Here is an 18,356-nt window from a genome sequence, read left to right as displayed (position 1 = left end):
GCCCTAGGTGCAGGTGTCAGTCAGCACTTGCTGAGCAGAACAGACTGTCTGACATTTACATATTGTCTAACAGATCACAGGCTGCTAACAAACACCAGCCTATACTTGTGGAACATGGTTCAATAATATTAGTGGTAGATTTGGGATGCCCCAACCCCCAGCGGAGTCAGTCTTGATTAGCCAGCCATCTGGTCAAACAAAGACATCTCAGGTTTTCCTGCCCCAAATAAATGTGATTAGAAAACCTGAAAGAAGCTCCATCAGGACGGAGAGGGAGGCTGGTTTTAATATGTGATGAGTTCATTTGAAGACTTTTGTTTAAAAATAAGAAGTATCATTTGGAAAATACCAACTCATACTAAATGATTGAAAGTACAAAATTACAACAAATTTGAATACTTTTTGAAGGAAACTATGTAACTAAACTCCTTGGTTGACAACATAACGCTTTTACATACTGGAGATGATCAGCGATGAACTTCAAGTCATAGTCTATATTTTCACTTCAATTGCTGTATATCCATCAAACCCAGTGGAGGAACGCTGCCTTGGCTTCTATCTAGTATGGAGAGAGAGGAGGGGGTGCAGATAAGGCTTACGTACAAGAAGAGTCCTTTTTTCCACTTCTTCATGCTATATATCCATTGTTGTAAAAAAAAAGGATAATATTGCCTGAAGCAAAAATTATAATTCTTGTTCTTCCTGATTTTGGTGACACCTTTGGTGATAATCAGTCTTTGCTTTGGTGTTTTGCACTCAGCGTAGCCACTGGCTCAACAAACTGATAATAAAGACACATCTAGACTGCACCTTCTTATATTTCTTCTACCTTCTTATATTTATTCCAAACAAACCGTAAAAGTATTATGATTTTGTCAACCAAGGTCTTTGTCAACCAACTACTACTCCTCGAAAAGTGATATAACTTGTTTTGATTCTTTCATCATTAGTAGCAATCATTTTGTAAGAGTTGGTATCACTTTTTCAAGTATTGGATATCTCATTTTGGAATCAAACACTTCAAATGGTATGAGGTCCTGCCTTTATACAACAGTTACCAATGCATGTGCACTGCTTGCTCCATGGTTACTACATAGTTTGGCAAAGTAACCAATAAAGCACAACCAGCAGTGCTTTATGGGATTTATCAGCATGGTTAGAGCACATCTTTTACCCACACATTGCCTGGTTGAAACTGCTTGTTCTATAATACCATGTAACTATCATAGTAGCTAAATTAAATTTGTTTTTGCTTGGGTAAATAGGAACCCTCCACTATGCAAACACCTGTAAATCTGTCAACAAAGACGCTGTATGTCTATTCATTTATTGGTCTTGTTGTTCTCAATATGTTCTTTTGCTATAATTACTAGTTGTATTGCCTTCAGTACTCTCTATGTGCTTTATTGTTATCTATATCATATTCCCTGCTGCTGCAGCGAGCCAATTTCCCCATGGGAATCATTAAAGTTTTATCTAATCTAATCTTATATACTGGACTTCTGTAATGTCCGTTTATGGACTGAACTGCAGTGCACTGTAGTATAAAGTGAGCATTGAATGAGTTTCCTCATCTTTGGGCTTTGAGCAATGTAAATATCAGGTTTGTTTAAGCTTAATGATTTGCCTGCTGGATATCATGTCATTTCTTAAACTGCCTGATCCAGAATGTAGACATAAAGCGTATATAACACACAACACAGCCAGTGCTTTTAAACTGGGTTTAGTAAATATCCCCTGGTGCATATTCAGATGTCTCACCTTGTCTTCCTCCTCAAGTTGCTCCAATATGAATTGAGGTAAAAAAAAAAGACTCAGACAACACAATAAGTCGTGTTTCTTGATGTGTAAAAAGAGTGTCATGGACTCTAGGGAAACTCTGGAAATCATTTGGTAGTGATCGAGTATTCTTTCTTGAATGAGAACATGTTCATGCCCTGCGTTTGTCAACATTTGAATATTGAAGAAGTCCCACTTCCGGAATGAAAACCACTTCAATGCAGCCCTTCTTATACGAGATAGTCTGGCTGATCTAATTTGCTTCCTGTATGAAACTATAGATACACATGGGCCGTCCTGCTGCTTGCTGGGTCTCTTAATGCTTGTTTGCATCACACAGTTATTACTTACTTGCATTTTACACTCAACAACAATTTCAAAATAGATGCTTTGATTCGATTAGATGTATGTGACATCCTGGGTATATTTGAATTACCTACTGCTGTTTTGCTCACCCTCATGATGCTGTAGTTGACTTTTGTTTTAATACTTTGACTGGTACTTTTCCACATATTACATTCTTGTATGGATTGTTTTCAGTTGCGTTAAATACTCCTAATTTTCTATATTCTCTTTTTTTTTTCTAGTGCTACATCCTGTTACTATTTACTGCAACCCAATTTCCCCTCAGGGCATCATTAAAATTTCTTGTATTATTTTGTTTACCAATGACTTAAAAATACACGGGTTTGGATGGGAATCTATGAAAGCATATCCTGTCGGTGTATTCTTTCCCGTTTCCCTTTTTCGTGCGTCTCTGCCCCCTTCCATGCAGCCGTCTCGGGAGCGTCCAGTAGAGCTGTAGCGGCCTGTCGGTCCCTTGGAGATGAGCTCCAGATGCGTGACGGGCTGCACCATCCCAGCCCGGCTCCCTGGGGGGTGCTGGCCTGTCAGAGCTGGAATGCCCCCGCACACTTAACGCTAGCTGAGAGGAAACAGATACCCTCTGGCCCTGAACGGGGAAATCGGTCCCTATCGATTAGGCCCTGCAGAAAGCTGTGAATTGTGCTTATGGGTTGAACATTTGATACAGCAGATTCAGAGAGATAGTCATAACACTAACTCCTGTGACGGAGAGCAAAAACCCTGAGAATAAGGGGACTGGTTTATACCCCCGCCCCCCCTCCTCCTCCCCCTTTCCCCACCACCACCACACCAGACAAAGAAGTCCTTTTCCCATCTGACTGCAGGCGTTGTGACCTCTGTCATTTCATATGTAATTAGATGTGATGTGTCTTAATAGCAGTGGAGTCTTTTTGTTGATCTGTGAATGTATCGAGTTCCCCTGGCTGTCAGCATAATGAGAATGTATATAAAGGCCTATCAGGTCTGTGTGATGTCTCCAGCTGCCATTAGCATGGGGGTGAAGTGGATGGTTGCTCTTTGAAAGATGTGAGATATGCAAGGTATTTTTAGCCAAAGCTTTTAACCCAGGAGAAACGGCTAATAGCTGCTTTGACCTGAATAGAGCGGTGCGGCTTTTTGCTCGAAGCGGCCTTCATTTGAATGGGAGCAAATGTGTTTTTATCGTGGACTTGCGAGTGGTTTATTTTAGCTCTGAAGAACCCTCGTTATTTCCCTGAGAGTGTAATTGAGCTGAATTTGTGTCTTCCTGAATCGATCGGTTCTTTACATATTGGAGACTACTTAAAATCTGTTACTGTACACTCCACAGAGCAAAACTAATGGCCTCAAATCAAATTATCCGTGAGGGGGCACCGGGGGGCCCCATGCAAGTCTGTGCATAGTTTGGTTGGAAAATCTAGGCTCTGAGGCCTAGCTTCTCATGCTCCTGCAAAGCTCCCAGAAAGGGTTAACTTATGGAGTACTGTATGTAGTGGCACAGATGTGATTCACTAAAATGTTTGCTCTGCCTGTGAAAGGGTCTTTGAACCAATGAGTGTGAACTTCTGGCCACGCCAGCCTGTAAACGTTGCATTTGTGTGAGGCAGCGAAAGGGGCCAGCCAGTGTAATGGGGGATGGGGCCTCTGCCTGTGGAATGTGGTGTCTTGGTGAAAGGGCTGGAGCTGAACAAATGCAGTCAGTTTATTTGGCAAACCAGACTTGCTAGTCACCAACAGACATGTTTACCCAGGAACTAAATATGCAGATCCACCCCTTTCTCTCAGACACAGGTCTTTGTTGTTGGCTACAGTGTGATCTCTCTCTCTGAGTGTGAAACAGGACGAGGTGAAAAAGTTAGCTATGTTCTATGTTAGTTTTTCCTCTGGGTCGGTCTGTCTATCTGCCTGCATCTCTTTTTCTATTTCTGTCCGTCGGTCTGTTTCTCTGTGTTTGTCTCTCTCTCTCTCTCTCTCTTTCAGCTCTGTAATTGGAGTGATTAATGGAGGGAGGGGTGGTCTAGCCCGGGGGCCTGCCTTTCACAGGCCTGTTTAGAGGTGCAGCACCTCCGAGGCCGGGGCAGGTAGCGACACGTTCTGCCCCTGGACGTTTAGCCCTCCCTGTCCCCGCCACTTTGTCTGTTCCCCAAGAGCAAGAAATCTCCTCCAACCTCCAGCAACATGACCGGACACTCAGATGCAGGCAGGCCCCCGGGTCCCGCACTCTGCCGGCCTGCTCTCATGTGATATATGAGCTTTTTTTTATGCTCCATAGTAACTAATGAGAGCAGAGAATCGGGGCTGGATCTGTGTCTGAGGAGGAATTCCACCATATGTTCCCGAGCGGTGGTGAGATTCACTCCCCTCTTGTTGCATATGGAATCGCGATTAGCTAGAGCCTTTGTGTTGACGGTAGCGTATGGCCAGCTCACCATGAGATCCTTTACAGTAGTTAGCAGATAAAAGCCGCTATCCGCTCAGCCCCAATCCCAGCGACCCCTCCCCTCACCACTCACCCCCGCCCCACAGCGAGAGGCACTATAAATGATTCCCACCGCGGGATAAGGGCCCCAATTATTTGATTTGGATTAAAGATCGCAGCCCCCCCGCAATGCTTGTTTTTATAGGCATGCTGAGAGGGAGCAGATTCGTTTTCTTCCAGAGCGGAGGGGGCTGAACTGAAGGCATCAGCGCAGCCGTAGTTCTCCAACACGGGAGGAAACCCGCTTACTGTAAATGTAATCTGATTTAATCCAAGACTGACCCCAGTCCCTTCTCACAAATTGGTACTTTGTAAAGCAAATGATTGACTTTTTCTGATTAGTTATTTAGATTGACTATTTTTTATTCAGGTTTTTTTTTTATCTTTCTCTCTATCTATATCTCTCTATCACTCTCTTGGAGGGCGGGTCACTACAGTAAAAAGGAGTTATATTTCAGAAAAGGAGGAACGTACAGCTTGAATAGCTGTAATGGCTTGTTCACTCAAATGCACTGTACAAGCGGTAATTAAAGGAAGCGTGTAACCTCTTTGCTGGCTACTCGCCATTTATCACTATTGTTGGCTGTGATCCAGAATTGTGCTGGAGGCCTTGTGGCATTCCTTGATTGTGATTAAATTACCGCCGCTGTGTCTGTTTAAAAGATTTCCCTCTCTGAACTGTTTTGACAGCCAGCAATTTGGCTAGAAAAGATTAGTCAGGGAATGAGATGTTAAGAGTACCTGTGGGATGAGAGGGGCGCTGCTGTTATTGTGAGGTCCTGTTACTGGTGTACAGGAATGCCGGTGAATTTCACTGAAGTCACCCTCCCTCCTGTGTCCATTGTGGCAGGGCTCACGCTGAGAGCACTGTGGCATTTCTTTACCCATGATTTACTGCCTAGGGTTACTATAGGGATATTGCTTGTATGTGCATGTGTATATTTTGTTTTCACTGAGGATGGGTGTGGCTCTTTACACACACTTTGTATGTGACTGTTTGCACTCTGGTGAGGATTCCCCATGGAAACCTCCTTTGTGTTAGTCAAAGTTAGGGTGTCCTGTTGGAGGTGAAGGGGTGAGGTCACCCTGGGTGCTGTGATCCCGCCCTCATCTCAGTTTCCCCGGCCACGGCGGTAGATGGCTGAGGATGATGAGTATTGACGTGTGCTGTGAGATTGCGTCCGGAGGGGGCTGGGGACTTCCCCGTGTTTGCACATCCAGGGCTATTGATCGGGCCCTCTGTTCAATGGCTGTCCCGGCCCTGGGGACGTGGTCTGCAGCATGGAGCTGCAGAGGGCGGGACAGAGGGAGTCATGACAGTGGAAAGGCAGGGGTTAGGGGCATGGCTCAGGGCTAACAGGGCTCTAATATGGCGAGGGACACGTGCCTCTGTTCATTAGGCCCCCTTTAGTTCACAGGATCACACCGGCGGGCTGCAAAACAACAACTGTTCTTTGGCCCGCTCCACATTTCAGAAGAGCCAATGTGTCGCTTGTTTTCTCTGCCGTCCGTCCAGCCAGTGTTGGCCAGCCTGTTATCTGTAGTGTGACAATGACCTACTTCAAATGGGATCAACGCCGCCTGCTCTATGTGCTGTAGGCTGACCTGTTTCAAAGCACTCGTGTAAATTTGCAGGAGCCAGTTCTTCCCTCCTTTTTATGATCTGAGATGATTCCCAAAGTGAGCCTCATACAACATAAATTCCCCGTCCTCCGCGACCGCTACTTCAGCCCACCCACCCCCACCCCCCCAGCTGGAAGAGTGAGGGCAAATCACATGATGCTTTTATTAAGAACGAGCCTCTTCATCTAATAACAGCTCCACTATCAAATTGGAGAAGTGCTGTCAACATCCTGAGCAATCAATGCCATCCATCCCCCACTCCCCAAGCAGCAGCCATTAACCCTTCCTGTTCCGGCTTGCCTGGCCTCCCGCACTAAAATGGTGGCTCTCCTCCAGACATCTCTCTATAATGGCTGCGTTGAATTACCCCCAAGGTATGCATCGACATTCAAGTAGGCATGTGCGTGTTGCGAGGTTTGTCCAATGCAGATGGAGGGATATGCAAAGAATGTCAACATGTTGCAAACTGAAGGTTGTGCATTGCAATCCACAGCGATGGCGTCACATGCACCCATTGTCCAAATACATGGGTTTCACACCTGGTGCATTCAAAATGGAGTGTTTTGTTAATGCAGGTCATAAACAAGCCACTTGACTGAAATGAGCTAGACAAAAGTTTCCTGTTTGTTTCGTTTTGCGGCGCTAGTTGAGGGCTGTTTGTCTGCATAATATACCCTCCGTATATATATATATAATATATATATATATATATATATATATATATATATATATTTTCTGAAGATATGATTCAGCACAGAATTGCACAACTTCCTGAAATGTCGGCACTGACATAACAGTGGAGAGGGTGACTCCTGGCTTGCCATTTTTACACATTCTCTGATTATGCTAACTTCTACTAAACAGAATAATACTTTATTTAAACTGTGCTTCATTTAGCTGGCCATCACCTGGGCCACCCTCAGGGGCCTCAGGGGGCCCTTGGACCCCACTAAACCACTTCCATAGAGAGCAATTTTTTAGGCACAGGGGTATTGTTTGTATGTCAACGTGCAGACAGCCTGCCTCCTCCCCTGGTGATAACCAACTAGAGCTCACTACTGATCAACTACCTTATTCTCATCCCTGATTTGGCGTTGCGCCAGTCAGTCACGTATGGCCATAATGTGATTAAGCCACCCACCGCCTGGCCAGTAAACCTGCTAACAGCATTAGGCTGCAAGAGAGAGAGAGGAAGAAACGTGGGCTGCTTAAACACATGTACATATATATAGATCCTATACACAAACACACACACACACACACACACACACACACACACACACACACACACACAGAATTCAAATGTTTCATTTGAATCCACTAAATTCAATATTCAAAAGGTTTTGCATGGTTTCAGGGCTCCAAAATGTAGTAAACGTAGTAAATGTAGTCAATGGCAATTAACAATACACACACATACACACACACACACAGACACACACAAGTTAAATGCTTTATTTAAATAGCTTCTATTGAATTTACATAAGGTTAAAATATTATAAGGATTATAATATAAGGACGTCCAATATGGAGTTAAATCTCTACTGCAGTAACAATGGCAGTTATAACACACATACACAAACACACAGACACACACTCTCACAAACACTGTCAACACTTTATTTGAAACCACCAAATTGAATTATAAGGGACAAGCCCAAGGCTCTGCAGCACCCTGTCATGTATGTAGGCAGGGTGTGGGAACGTGGAAATCTGCTGCTGCTGTTTTTCTTAGAAGTCTGGGTGGAGCGCTGGATGTGATGAAGGGGCGGAGGTGACTGATCATAAGGAGTGGTCCCAAAACGACGGGGATCCACTCTAGCTCGTCAAAAAGCAACATAGTTTTAACATTCCTCAGCTGACCAATGTCCCCATTCAAGAGCCAACATGTCTATCCATGGGTAATAGCTTCCATGCTCCAATGACTGTTCTTCATGTCTTTTTTTGGACCGAGCTGAGAGGCCGACTAGTTTGCAATGAGAGGCAACTGAGCTTATTTGCACTGAGAGCAGGATTCCCCTTTACCTGCTCAGGTCGCTGTGGGTAAGATGTAAGGTAAGATAGGACACTGAGAGAATGATATAGGAACGTCTATTCTCACCTGAGGTTTCACACTCCCCACTGTTATCTCTATAATTAAAGTACAACAGTCGTCCAGATTTGTACCAAATAAATATCCAACAAAAAAAATCTTCTCAAATAGGGGTACCTCAGATGAAATCTTATCACATGGGAGTCCAAGGAATGTAACGAATATCTACTGTTTGGGGGTTACTTGCCATGGAAAAAGTGTTTGAATCCCTGGGTGAAATATTAAAGTAATTTAGGTTAAAGCAGAACAGATAGCTACAGCAGAGTCTGACACTGGGTAGCGGCGTTCTGTCACTTTAGACCTTTGTTCTCGGTGATGTCAGGAACACCTTGACCCCTGTGCTCCCATAAGGCCGAGTGTCCCTCAGGGAGGCTAAGAGTGTGTGTGTGTGTGTGTGTGTGTGTGTGTGTGTGTGTGTGTGTGCGTGCATATGTGTGTGTGTTTGTTGTGTGTAAACACGTTTGTGTTCCCCTAACAAACTGAGGCCAATAACCCAGCAGCCACTGTCTGCTGTCCACTGCAGTTACTTCTCATGTTGGTGATCCAGCAATTGAAGTTTATTCTACTGTTGTGACTTACAGTCCCTTAACATGAAGACAAGTTCACAGTGAATATTTTCTCTGCCTCGCACACACATACACACACACACGCACGCACGCACGCACGCACGCACGCACGCACACACACACACACACACATAGAGAAATCAATTTGGGTTACATTGTTGTGTGAAATATGCAATATAAATAAAGTTGGATTTTGGTTTGGATTGATTTGAGGCTTTCATCAGCCAAGAACAACACACACACACACACACACACACACACACACACACACACACACACACACACACACACACACACACACACACACACACACACACACACACACACACACACACACACACATAGGGCTATAGCTAACATTGATTGATGACCAGATTGATAAATATCCACATAGCAGTGGAATTTCACTGACAAAGTACATTTACTTGACCTGCTAACCATGGGAATGATGGTGTTTCACATGTAGCTTTATTGCTCCTTATTTGGTAACAGTCAGTAAGATTGCACAGCGTCGACCTCTGGGCCATTAAATAGAGAACATCCAGCATCTATAAAAGGTGCCGATTACAAAGTTTTTTCAAACATGTGAGATTATACATGGCTATAATCTGAATTATCTTCTGTTATAATCATTTATAATGGTTAAAGGTTAACAAAGGCGGTCAAATTGTGTGCAAAGGTCTATAAGGCCTCCAAATGTACTATACATTGACCCTGCCATGATGATCCTGTTGTAATTCTCTATGACATAGATAAAGGAAGTTGACAGCTAAATGTATTTTTGATAAGTGAGCTGGAGGGGATGATTTTAAAGGAGGATATGTGTGATAAGTGTTTCATTCCAAGATGCTTGCACTATATTTTGAAGAATTTAAATTATTTGACATGAACCACTATGACAAAATGCTTCAAAAATGGAAATGTTGCATTTTGGAATGAAACCGTTCATGCCAATTTGAGAGGAAAAAAATGTTTTGTAAGACTAATAACCTAAATGTTCTTTCATAATGAGTTTTATTTTCATGTCAGCATGAATCCCTTTGTATGAGTAGGTGTCACCTTTTCCAAATAGCGGATATCTCGCCTTGGAACAAAATTCTTCACGCCTTTACCACTCTAAGCTGAAACATACCAGTTGCATGGGGTTTGCAAGTTGATGGCTGATGAGTATTTGTTTAGGGAGCATGAATGTTGACAACCCCTACAAGTAGAGAGAGTGAGAGGGTGAAAATGACTTGCTCTCAGGGGCCTTGACAACCTTTGCCCTCCCAGCTCTCGTTTCAGGCCCCGTAGTCGCCGCTGACCAATGGGCTCCCGGCTGAAACTAGACCCCAGTCTGCAGCTATTAACGTCCCTCTCCAAACGGATCTTGTTTTGATTCCTGATGCTTTTATAGGTTTTGTCTTTAGGAGACATTCCAGCTCGGCACATACCGTGCACCCCTTTCTGCCCCTATTTTCCTTCCTTCCCATCTTGTGGGGCCATTGACCCCCCTTCTCCCTCCTCCCCACACACTCACAAACATACACACAGCCATGATCAGCCTCTGTGTGTGTGTGTGTGTGTCTGTGTGATGGCTACTGACCAGCCCTCCCACCCCTGACAGCCAGCTACACTCCATGAACTTGGCCGCCTGTCGCAGCTGCGTTGAGGTTGAAGGATGGGGGGCCCTTGTATCCAGCTGGGTCGGAAGACATGGGTGGGGGCAGGGCAGGGCAGGCCCAGATGCAGATGGTTTAGGTCAAATGGAGATGTTTGAGGATGAAGGGGGAGGGGGACACAGGAGCTCAGGGGCACAATAACTCCAGAGGTTACTCCTCCAACCTCTGGAAAAAATGCATTCTTGGAGTATGAGTGTGTGTTGGTGTTTGTGTGCCTGTTTGTGTTGGAGAATGTTGGCAATTGTAGTAATTAGGGATGCAGCGGAGGGTAAGTTGGTTTACCCAGCTTTTTGTTTGCAGAATAGAGTTTACCCAGTTGTACAGCAATTGAAGCATATATCAATGCTTTTTCTGAAAATATAGCTGGATTTATGTGTATACTGGTAGTTGTTTGCCTTATGGTGATCACCAACTGGAGGTCATAGTTCAGCCACATTTTTATTTACCACTACATCACTGGTTGTAATTCATACAAAAGTTTCTATACCACTATACCACCAATACATGTACGTCTAAGCAAGAGTTTCATTCTGAAATGAGACACCCACCATTTGAAAAATGTGACTGCTTCCTGGTACAAAATGATTCATAGTGCGGAAAAAAAACCAATCATGCTACTTTTGGAAGGATAGTCAGTAACTTAAGTTAATGAGAACACTTTTACACACTGGACCCTCTAGATTTTAGAGATATAAAATGATGAACTTTATGTAAAGATGACTTTCCGAAATGAATATACCAGGTTTAGGAATTAAACTCAGTCACTCTGTGTGTGTTTGCATCTGTGTTTTCTGTGTGTGTGTACTGTACCTTATCTGTGTTCCCTGTCTTGTCTGTTGCAGAATGGGAGTGCAGGCTGGGCGGATGAGGCTGACAGTAGCAGAGGAAGAGGAGAGGCCTCCAGAGACTTTGCTAAGGTGAGGATCTGGAGAGCATTAGGACTGAACCCACAGAGAGCCAACAGGCCATCAAGTGACCGAGAAGGAAACCAACAAGCCATCACAATCAAAATCACTTTAGTCTTGCTGATACTGCTGCAGGAACATGTTGGCAACTATATTTTTAACTTGTCTTTTACCCAGGGAAGTGATTTTGCTGAACATAAGCAGAACGTTGCTGACAAAGAACATGCATGATTAGTCAGCCTTCCCTGGATAAATAAAAGTTAAAGAATAAAATTACACTGATGTAACTAGTTCCCCTGAGAATATATTTTTGGGGGTAGTATAGGACACAAATGATTCATGACATTACATTTATCGAAACATCCAGTCTTATGTATGAAATATCAATGGGCAAACGCATAGAAGCATTTTCTTTGTACAGAGATATAAATAGATCTGTGACAGGCTTCTGTTTCCCCCCTCAGCTGTACGAGCTAGACAATGACCCCAACAGGAAGGAGTTTCTGGATGACCTCTTCACCTTCATGCAGAAAAGAGGTAAGGCTGCTCTCCAGAAATCCACTGTGGAATAAGCTGCAGCTGCTTATTCACTATTTTCATGCCCTCCCCCTCCATATTGGAAAGTAAAGCCACGCAAGCGCAGATTCTCGTTTATATCAGATCCAGGTGGGGTCGGGGGTTCTTCTAAGATCCAAACGGAGCCAATAAGCACCTCAACTCACTACACTAAAATATCCCTGAAGAGTTTTGTGGAAATGCTGTCAGTGTTTATGAACCCGTTATGAAGGGGTGCCTCAAGGAACCTTCTGGGGTTCCCCTGTGGTTTCAGTCTGAAGAACCTCTACCTCAACCCCAAGCCCTTTTTACTTTTTAGGGTGGAGGCAGAAAATTCAATCTAAAATGTAATATATAATGTTCTAAATTAAAAACCATGCTTTTTTTTTTACAGACATGTAGGTTAGTTTTGAAACCTTTAGAAAAACGTTTGCATTGTAAATTACGGTTGGAGTCTGAGGGTTGTAACAGATGTGACATTTGGGGGGGGGGTAATTTCCCACCCCAGGTGGAAAAAGCAAATACCACAACTTCCATCTCTTCAGAGTCATTTCCTGCTTCAGTGGGGGGAGGGGGTTGTTATCTTTCACATCCAGAGCAACTGAAATCTCACTTCTAGGACTACATCTGATGGGTGTTTGGGGCCTGCATATCCCAGCCAAGCTAGTTTATGTTGTCAGACAATTTTTAGAACCTGTGTTAAAAATGTAGGTGAAGTCTCAAAGTGATCAAGGATAACACGACAAATGGAAAGCTTATTTCCATTGTGGTCCTTGCTCTTAAACATTTATTTGCCCCCTTTCTTTGTTGCTGCTCATGCGGTACGTCATCGTCACTGATCGACTTTAAATGCTTTAACTCTTAATGGCTCAGAAATCCTTCAGTAATTCCCCTCCCCAGAGTAAAGGCGTTAAGGGGTCGGCAGGTGAGATCTGCCTGCTCTGATCCTGCGGCTCTGCAGTATCAGAGCCGGGAGGATCTGTGGTGTGGCCTTACTTATTTAGTTGGCCAACAGCCAGAGAGGCTCAGCTGGCTGTGTGCTCCTTTAACACTGCCTGCAAGACCCCCTCCGACTGGGGCAGCTAATGCACTTAGACATTTATCAGACAAATCTGTTCCCAGGCAAAATGCATGCCTCGAGTAATACCTCTCAAGGTGAATCACAATGTTATTACAGTGGTGCATACTTAACATTATGTTTTGGCAGGCTATGATGGGTGATGATGGTGTGTGAGTGTGTGTGTGTGGCGCATATTTCATTATGTTTTGTCACAGGCTATGGTGGGCGATGCGTTGAGAGTGTGTGTGTGTGTGTGCGTGATGCATAGTTTGTTTTGTCAGGATGTGATGGATGATGATGGTGCGTGTGTTTGTAGATGTGTCCCTATGCGTGGGCGTGCATGTGTGTGTGTGTGTGTGTGCTAGTACGTGTGTGTTGGCGAGCTCCCGTTCATGAAAGCAGCAGCTTCCGAGTGTCTGGTCTGGTCGCAGCGCCCAGAGGTCTTGTTTGGAGGGTGATGAATTAAGCGGAGTCAGAGAGAGGGAGGGACGGGATCTGTCAGAGGCCTGTTAGCATCTCTGTCCTGTGGCAGACGCTGGGAGTGGCCGGCTGACCCTTTACTCACGCTGGTCAGACAGACAGATCCATCAAGCCGACTAAAACGTCACACCGGACAGCAGATAACCGGCTGATTACCGCGTGTCACGTTTTGTTTTGTTTTTGTTGTTAACCTCACTTTCATGGCATTGCACACTTAAAGCAAAAAAGGAAGGAAATGTCATATTAAACACAAATCAATGTCTTTCTGTTGCGCTGCTTTTTTTTTTAGCTTAATGAATTTGCAGAATAGTAAAACACAAAAGCGAAGTGACTTAAAACACATGATATAATGATAAAAACACAAAAAGAAGAGAGACAAATGATAAATTGGCTTATAAAACATCACACCTTAAAGCAAAGAAAAGAAACAAATGAAATAAAAAAAAATCAAGCTGACAAGCAGAAAACATAAAGGGAAATTAATTAAAATAGCACAAAAGCTGAGCTTAGGTCCACACAATGAAATTATAGGCGAAATCAGTATGTTAATATGTCAGCTCCCATCATTTGCATACTGCGTTTTAGGTGTTTAACTGAATCTCTTTTGCAAAGTGAATTACACACCGAGTGCATCGGTGGAATCAGCTTCCATGGATCAGGTTCCTAGATCACCGACAGTACAAGCAGCCGGTAGTAAGGGAGTGCAAGGGTCAGTGCCTGACAACAGTTGTAACAAGTATTCCTGTGTCTCTAGAATGATCATCTATAATAGACAAGTGTGAAGTGTGAGGGAAAGGAATAGGAGCCGGGGAGGAAAGGCGGTTTTCTTTTTGTTTTTTAATAGCCGTTTTCAGTCAGTCAGATTGAACGCGGTTTTATTTGTGGAAGTTAAAGGGCAGCAGAGAGAGTGACATTCTAACACTTCTAACTCGAAGGGTGACAGTTAACCAGCGGTGGCTGTGCTGCGTTTCAAACATAAACGCAGGGTGTGACCGGGGCTCTGCTATTGACATTACTGAAGCTTGATTCCATAAGGTCAATGCTTTTAGCCAGAGGGATGATCGTGCAACCATTGTACAGGAGGGAAGGGAGTCATTTCAGCTACTTCAGACACTCCCCTCCCCTCCCCACCACACACACACACACACACTTCCCTCCGTTAAGACAAGAGGCTGACCTCCGCTGTCTTCTAAATCGGAGTCTTAATCACAGAACAAATTGCTTGGCTGGATTCCCCCCTTTGCTGTTGCTGTGCCAAGAGTGTATGAGATGGAGAGCAAAGCCTGGCCAAGCTCCTATGCAATTAACCATCCTCCCTTTTCCCTTCATGGAGATGGGTTCAAGATTACTGCAGTCTGTTTTTTTTTTTGTTAAACTAAAATGACAGAGACCTTTGGATATCTCTCTCATTTTCATTTTGTTACTATGTAGCATTTCTAAGGAGATGCAAGCCAGTTATATGGGGAAAAATGCCAGCCTCATTTGCCTCATTTTACATTTTACAAAGCAGAATACTAGTTCATTGGAAGGAGCTGATTGTGAGGTTGTCTGAGTGAAATCGAGTGCAGTCTGTGGACGGAGGGAGACAAATGGTGAAGCGATTTTCCCACCTCGTCCTGGGGCCTCCAGGCCTTGAGAGGAAAGCAACAACGGAAGGAAAACTTACGAGGGATTCCCATTTCCTGCCTCTGTGCTTAAAAAAAGGCATGAGTGTGTGTGTGTGTGTGTGTGTGTGTGTGTGTGTGTGTGTGTGTGTGTGTGTGTGTGTGTTCACGGTTGAGGAATTTTAGCAGCTGTCCTAAATCCTGCCTGTGTGTAAAGGGGCCCATTGATGGGCCCTGTATCACAGAAATGGCAGACGGCGCACAAAAAGAAAAACGTTTCTACCTTTTCTCCCAGGATCCGATTTTTTTTTTTTTAACCACCAGTAGGGTCACAGGAATATTTGTCAGATCCACTGACCCTTGACCTCCTTAGTATTCGTTGCTTGTATTGTCGGCAGTCAAGGAACTGAAGCTCACTCGCTCCATGTCGCTCTAGATAGAATCGTTAGCTGAAGGCCTAAAAACATGTAAATGTAATGTAAATGCAGTACAGCTGGTGCAGGCGGAGGATGTCGGCCTGCACGTGTTACACTGGCATCACTGTTGATCATATCCATTACAGGGGGGGAGCTTCGAAGCTGCCTCGACACCATTAACCACCTCAAAGCTTTCGATTAAGCAGATGGGTGATTGTTTGTTTTGGTTTGACACCCGGGCCACTTTCTCATCTGGGATGGGGGGTTTTGGGGCAAGAGGCGGGGTTGGGAAGGGGGTAAATGTTGGGGAGGGGGGGGGGGGGGGCAGTAAGTGAGACTGCGGGAGCTACGGGTGTTTCATAAAGAAGAAGGAAAAAAAAAAAGCGAGTGAAGCGGCAAACTGCCTGTCAGCGCTGTCCACTTGAGATGATTAATGGCCGCGGACTGTGATGGACAGAGCCAGAGAGAGAGACTCCTGTTCAGTGAAATCACCAGCCGAGGAGAGGGGAGGGTGGGGTGGGGTGGGGTGCGGGTGCGGGGAGGGTGGGTGTGATCGGGGGTGGGTTAAAGACAAGTGTTTTAGCCCCCGCTACTCCCGGCCAGAAAAACCCCACACGTTGCGGACAGCAGAGACTAGATCCGCCCCAGTGTGACACTCTTTAAGGCGAAGTGTGGATTCAGCTTAAGAGGGACCACATGGTGTGCTATCACTGCTTTGGTAAGAGCAGCAGTTATTTTAGGGGGGGAAATCCTTACGCAGTCGATTTAGGCCTCTGTTGATAATGATAATGCGGTAAGCCGGACTTTGTCTGTGCCATTTACCCCGCAATGGTCTAGATAGGACTGGAGAGAGGGAGATAGAATTAGAGAAGGGAGTGGGAGGGAAGGAGGAGGGAAAGATGGTGATGATTGTAATGAAGACGTCTCATTTAGCTGCAGCCTGTTGGCAGCGGCTCTGCTCTGTTTCTTGCTGTAAAGTCCCTAATGGCTTCACTGAGGCTGCCAGTAATGTTTTCAGAGCCAGGCGACAAAGTGGAGATATTCTAAATATCCAAATATCCAAAATTAGTAATGTAAAGTAAAAAAAAAAAAAAAACGGGGTTAGATGATTTCACTTGTTTCCAGTGCAGTTTCAGTTTTCATCAAAACAAGTGATAATATCTTGAAATAAGTCAGCCTACTCTTCTGGTATCGACGTAATATTACTCCATTCAAGGAAATTCTTGAAACAATTTGATTTGCATTGGAAACAAATGAAGTTATCTCACATCTTTGGCAGCTTTTTTCCCTTGTTTAAAAAAAAAAAATACGATTTTAACCCTCTTTACTAGGTTAAATGACTAGTTAAGATGGATATTTGCTGCAGTGTTTGCGGCGTGGGAACAGTGGCTTCCCAGCAGGACACCAGAGGAACTTCCCTAACTGTAACCCTGAGACCGAGAGCTCTGTCCACACCAATTACACCATGAATGGGCTCTGGGGATCCATGTATGCATTATATTACTCCCCCGGTCAGCCTCACGCCGGCCCTCGTAACAGGCGGGCCCTCTGCACAAACACCCTGCCACAATAGGAACATTCTCTGGCTCTTTGATACGGCCTCATTTTCATTTAGCTAACACCCCGCCACTTCTGGAAAATGGCAGCACCCGGTTTAAAACAAGGCATTGTCAAGTGGAGGCATTTGTCCATTTTAGGAAATGTTGGGACTGTGGGTAAAATGCTGTTCAGTTGAATCAGACCTGTTGGACCGCTGGTTGCTGGGAAATTTCTCTGTGTGTGAGACAATAAACCTTATAGTTTTTATCTGTGATTGGGAATCCAACTTATTTTCTGCTAGTTTCACAATCTGACTCGATAGCTTATGGACGCGATTCATTCCAAGAGCTAAGAAACGTGCGTTGCATTGACTGCAGAAATGAGATGCGATTAGGAAAACTACATGTTGTTCTCTCAATCTCTGTCTGTCTTTCTCTCTGTCTCCGTCCCCTTCCTCCTCCTCCTCCTCCTCCTTCACCCCCCCATCACCCTCCTTCCCCCTCTGTTTATTGTGCTACAGTTACAACCACTGAAACTTGATAACACCATGGGGGATAGGGGCGGAGGGCTGCGCTCCGGCCTGCTTGCTGAGGGGGGTGGGGGGCTGGATTAAGGGGGCCTCCTGTCCTACACAGGATGATTAATGATCCCCTAAAAAAGCAGGGGCCAACCTTTTGATAGGGCAACGCTGACGGACAGAAGACAAGGGAGAGAGCGTCGCGTGTCTATATGTGCGAAAGAGGCAGGGAAGAGGGAGGGGATGAAGGATGGTGAGGTCAGACATGGACACCACGGTGGGAGACGAGGGGGCAGACGGGGTGCCACGGTGACCGGAGGGGGGGGAGGGGGGGGAGGTGAAGGGAGGCGACGCTCTTTCATTTCCCTCTGGAAGCGAGCGACCCGTCAGTGGGCAGAGGCTGGAGCGAGCTGGCCAACCAGACGGAGCGCAGCGATAGACAGGCAGGGAGGGCGAGCAGGCTGGAAAGGCTTGAGCTGGTAATGCTTGGGCCCCCGGTCTTGAGGAAAGGGTGGGGACCCAAGAGCTACCAGAGACCCAACCACCGCTTTCTAATCATTGCCCCAAGCCAGACGGCAAAAGAAGAAACTATTCTTAGCGGAGACAGGTTTTTTTTTTTTGTTTTTTTTTCCTGTTTTTGTGATCAAAGATTTTGCGGTTGCCGTGTTGATATGTTGGAGGGCTGAGATTATCTTTGCCTTGGCTGAACTCCACCCGTTGGCTAAATTACAACCC

The 18,356-nt window shown here is 44.9% G+C and overlaps 1 pseudogene; it reads left to right on the top strand.

Annotated features, from left to right (window-relative positions):
• Window positions 1–18,356, top strand: part of LOC139639458 (AT-rich interactive domain-containing protein 3B-like) — a 49,750-nt pseudogene that overhangs the window by 12,028 nt on the left and 19,366 nt on the right.

This window comes from Centroberyx affinis, unplaced genomic scaffold (genome assembly GCF_046629955.1).
Source record: "Centroberyx affinis isolate AG114_WGS23_722 - 3 ecotype Tasmania unplaced genomic scaffold, CSIRO-AGI_Caff_v1 ptg007319l_1, whole genome shotgun sequence".
Lineage (NCBI taxonomy): Eukaryota > Metazoa > Chordata > Actinopteri > Beryciformes > Berycidae > Centroberyx > Centroberyx affinis.
Note: the sequence above shows the minus strand (reverse complement) of the source record. Positions and strands in the feature narration are given on the sequence as shown.